The sequence below is a fragment of the Otolemur garnettii genome, unplaced genomic scaffold, assembly GCF_000181295.1.
Source record: "Otolemur garnettii isolate 467f Iridium unplaced genomic scaffold, OtoGar3 scaffold00006, whole genome shotgun sequence".
In the NCBI taxonomy this organism is placed as follows: domain Eukaryota; kingdom Metazoa; phylum Chordata; class Mammalia; order Primates; family Galagidae; genus Otolemur; species Otolemur garnettii.
The window spans coordinates 21664241-21669477 of NW_003852401.1; the positions used below are offsets into that span (position 1 = coordinate 21664241).

The 5237-nt window shown below is 37.9% G+C and overlaps 1 pseudogene; it reads left to right on the top strand.

Annotated features, from left to right (window-relative positions):
- The first annotated feature begins 642 nt into the window (after positions 1–642).
- Positions 643–1324, top strand: LOC100958866 (annotated as a pseudogene).
- Positions 1325–5237: the final 3913 nt, after the last annotated feature.

Consider the following 5237-nt stretch of genomic DNA (forward strand, 5'->3'; position numbering starts at 1 on the left):
GGATTGCCGTAGCTCACAGGGTTGAGACCAGCCTGAGCCAGAGTGAGACCCCCGTCTCTAAAAATAGCTGGGCATTGTAGCTGGTGCCTGTAGTCCCAGCTACTCGGGAGGCTGAGGCAAAATAATAGCTTGAGCTTGAGGTTGCTGTTAGCTGTGACGCGACAACACTCTGGGGTTACAAAGTGAGCCTCTGTCTCAAAAAAAAAAAAAAAAATCCGGTACAGAAGGATATGCCTCAACCTAGGGAAGGCCAGAGATGAGAAGTCTGATCCTAACATAATACTAAATGGTAAAAAGCTGAGAGTTTTTCCTCTAAGATTAGGAACTAGATAAGGGGGTCAACTCTTACCAATTTTATTCAGTATAGTATTGCAAGGCATAGAGCAATCGGGCAAGAAAAAGAATAGTTATACAAATTAAAGAGAACAAAGTTAAATTGTCTCAGTTTGCAGGTTACAAGAGACACAACACCCTACAGAATACACTAGGGGCCAGGCAGCGGCAGTGGTAGCTGGAGCCTTGGGTTTCGGAATCTGGTACAGGAGTCAATCAGCGCAGGCAGCGAACTGCGGGAGAGAGGCACTGATTGTACTTCACAGTCTTCCAGGATCTCCAGAGTGAAGCTCACTGGGGACAGAATTCGAACTTGGAGAGACCATGGAGCAGTACACAGCAAACAGCAATAGTTCTACGGAGCAAATTGTTGTGCAGGCCGGACAGATTCAGCAGCAGGTTGAGGGGCAGCCATTAAGGGTACAGGTCAGTGGAGGCCAGTTAATCACATCAACTGGTCAACCCATCATAGTCTAGGCTGTCCCTGGTGGAAAAGGTCAAACCATCAGGCAAGTACCTGTGTCTGGGACACAGGGTTTGTAGCAGATACAGTTGTTCCTGCCTGGACAGATCCAGATCCAGGTGGGCAGGCTGTGCAGGTACTTCCAGCAGGGCCAAACCCAGCAAATCATTATCTAGCAGACCCAGACAGCTGTCACTGCTGGCTAGATCCACACACAGCAGCAGATTGTTGTCCAGGAGCAATGAGTGGCATAGACTGCCAAAGGACAGACTATTGTCTATCAGCCAGATTCTCCAGTAAGTTACAATGCCTGTTTCAGGCATGATCACCATCCCAGCAGCCAGTTTGGCAGGAGCACAGAGAATGAACATTCTCATTCTTTCCATGGCAGCTGATTCTTTGGGGCCAGTTTTCATTTGTTTTCCCTTTCTCCATAGGCCTTTCACAGAAGAGTTTTTACATTGCATCCATATTGTTGGAATAAGCTGCAGAACTAGAAATAGAGATGCTTTCAGAGCCCGTAACTGAGCAGTAGTTCTCAGAATGGGTTGTACCTCAAAATTCAGCACCCTTTTTTGATAAAAACACTTAAGAAAACTGGCATAGATAGGACAGTCCTTAAATGAACAGAAATCCTCTATAACAAACCCACAGCCAACATCATAGTGAATGGAGAAAAATTGAAAACATTCCTGCTTAAAACTGGGACAAGACTACTGCCACTACTATTCAACATAGTGGTGGAAGTGCTAGCCAGAGTAATCAGACATGAGAAGCGTATTAAGGGTATCCAAATGAGGACAGAAGAGGTCAATGTTATGATTTTATATCTAGAAAACTCCAGGGACTCAACCTAGAGACTCCTGAGTTTGATAAATAAATATAGCAATATCTCAGGCTATAAAGTCAATATACATAAATCAATAGCTTTCATATACACCAAGAACAGTCAAGCTGAGAATCAAATAAAAAATATGATTTCCTCCACAGTAACAACAAAGAATATGAAATATTTTGGAATATATTTAACAAAGATGCTAAATAATCTCTAGAGAGAGAGAAAAGAAGTTGGAGAGGATGTTAACCAATGTAAAAACAGATCACACTTGAATTGGCTAAATCAACATTTTTTAAATGTCTTTTGCACCCAAAGTAACTTACAAATTCAGTCCCATCCCCATTAAATTATCAATGTCCTATTTTGCAGATCTTGAAACATTGTTCTATGCTTCATATGAAATCAGAAAAGACCCTGAATAACTAGTACAGTCCTATGAAATAAGAACAAATCTGGAGGCCTCACGTTATCAGATTTCAGGCTATACTGCAAGGCTATAGTGATCAAAAGAGCATGGTATTGGCATAAAAATTGAGAAAGAGCTCTATAGAACAGAACAGAGAATCTAGAGATGAAATTATGTTCCTATCACCATCTGATCTTTGACACAGCAAACAAAAGGATAAACTAGGGGAAAGAATCTCTGTTCAATAAGTGGGTGCTGGGTGAAATGGATAGTCACATAGGAAAGGCTTACACAGGACCCATACCTCTCACCACTCACAAACATCATCTCACAATAGATAAAAGACCTATAAGACATGAAACTATACAAATTCTAGAAGAAAATGTGGGAAAAACTCTTCAAGATATCAGCCTAGGGAAAGAATTTATGGAGAATGCACCAATGGCAAATATAGCAACAACAAAAATAAATAAACAGAACCTGATAGAGTCAAAAAGTTTCTACACAGCCAAGGACACAATCAATAAAGCAAATAGACAACCCACAGAATGGGAGAAGATATTTGCATGCCACACATCTGACAAAGGCTGATAACCAGACTCTACGAAGAACTCAAGAAAATAAACAAGATCGAAAAAAAACATGAAAAATTGGGCAAGAGATATAAAAAGATACTTTTATTTGTGAAAATAGACTAATGGCCAACAAACACATGAAAAAATGCTCATCATTTCTAATCATCAGGGAAATGCAAATAAAAACCACATTGGGATATCACCTAACCTCAGTGAGAATGACTCACATCATAAAGTCCCAAAGCATCAAGTACTGGCATGGATGTGGAGAGAAAGGACTGTTGGTGGGACTGCAAACTAGTACAACCTCTAGGGAAAGTAATGTGGAGATATCTCAAAGAACTAAAAGTAGACCTATCATTTAATCCTACAATCCCACTACTAAGCATTTACCCAAAGGAAACAAAGACATTTTATAAAGACACTTGCACTGAAATGTTTATAGAAGTACAATTCACAATTATGAAGATGTAGAAATAATCTAAGTATCCTTCCATACAGGAATCAACCAATACATTGTGGTGTATGTATCCATAAAATACTTACTATTCAGTGATTGAAAAAGATGGACATCTAGAATCTTTTGAAACAATCTGGATGGAATTGGAGTCCATTCTTGTTAGTGAAGTATCACAAGAATGGAAAAACAAATGCCACATGTCTCAACAGGAAATTAGAACTAGCTGATCAACACCTATATACTCATATGGAAGCAAAACTCAATGATATTCAAGTGTGTGGGGGGGGAAGCAATAAAGTATGGGTATGTTCTCACCCAATGAGTCCATTGCACAAGTATGCAAACATGTAACCAAATGTATGTGCCCCCATAATAATCTGATTTTTTTTTAATTTAAAAGTTTTTATTTTTTATTTTATTTTATTTTTTTTGAGGCAGAGTCTTACTTTGTCACCCTCAGTAGAGTGCTGTGGCATCACAGCTGACAGCAACCTCAAACTCTTGGGCTTACGCTATCTTCTTGCATCAGTCTCCCAAGTAGCTAGTCGTACAGTCACCTGCCACAACACCGGCTATTTTTTTTAGAGATGGGATCTCGGTCTTGCTCAGGTTGGTCTTGAACTTGTAAGCTCAGCAATCTATCAGCTTTGGCCTCCCAGAGTGCTAGGATTACAGGTGTGAGCCACTGCACCAAGATCCTAAAAATTTTTTAGATTTGGATCAATAATTAATAACCTTTCAATGCAGAAAGCCCCTGGTCTACAAGGCTGAGATGGTGAAGGCTACCAAACATTTATGACAGAAATTATATTAATTTTCTACAATTGCTTCCAGCATAGAAAAACAGAAGCAATACTTTCTAACCCATTCAACGAGGCAAGCCTTACCTTAACATCAAAACCAGACAAAAAAATAATAAAAATAGAATTGTTACTTTTTCAGTTTCTTCAGCTTTTGACTTGTTAGAAGGATGAAGTTGTGATTTCCAAGCTTCCTTCATGTCAAACAAACACAAGAATTTTAATATGAGATGGAGAGATATCTGGAAACACTTTTCCAATAAACAATTGTTTATTTTCCAAAGTTAGTCACCCCAAATACTCATAAATACCATCCAAACCTTAATTCTGACAATCCTCTCTGGTCCTGCTTATCCTATGGAAAACACATCCATGGGAACTGACTCCAACCATACTCTAGCTAAGTATTATTTGAAGAATTAGCTAAGGGCCAGCATTTGTTGAAAGACCTCCTAAATTAGATCATACTTTTATTTGGAACTATGAGTATTTGCTAGTTATTTCAATTCTTCAAGATTCCCTGTGGGAAAAAATCTTATATGACTAGATTTTGAAGACAGACAAATCAAAACTTAAAAATGTATTATTTACATTTAAGAGATCAACGTATTCTTTCATAGTTATCTACTGGACTCAATTCCTGAGAAAACCATATTGATTTGTTCAAAATTTTGAAAATGATAAGAATTTCTTCTCATGCACACAAAACACACAAAGAATATAGAAAATTGATCATAAATGTATACGTTATGTTGCAAAAACATGTTACTAACATAGTTGGGATTCTACCGCTTTTTCTTTACTTATATGTTGTGTATGTGTGTTTTCATCTTTGGAGATAAAGAATGCAATCTTAAATCCAAATATTCATGTAACTGATAACAATTGATTCTCTAGAGGAGTGGAAGAAAGATAAATTCATAGAGACTCATAAAATCTGATATCCCTCCACTGTAAGAAACCTCTACTTGGTGCTCTCTCAAGTGGTTTAAGGCAACCATAGAAGCCCCCCCCTGTTTTCTTACCCTGTTAGATTGTCCACGGGGGAAATGTAAATACCAACCTTTGAAATTCCCCTTGAGCTTAATGGGAAAGTGGTATGAATTTTAAACATTGTTATAGGAGACTAAAGTGATGTTATTGGAAATTTTAATGCTTTTTCCCAAGACTTGGTACAAATATCATCAGTTTTCTTTCAGTTGTAAAAAATCCAACTCAATATAATGGATGAATATATCATGCAAAAATAGGAACTTAAGTATAATCTTTTAATGCTTTGAAGAAGAAACATAAACAAATGTGAGCAAAGTCGGAAGAAAAATAGACAATTATACAGCAAGTGCTAATCAGAATAAACTCTAG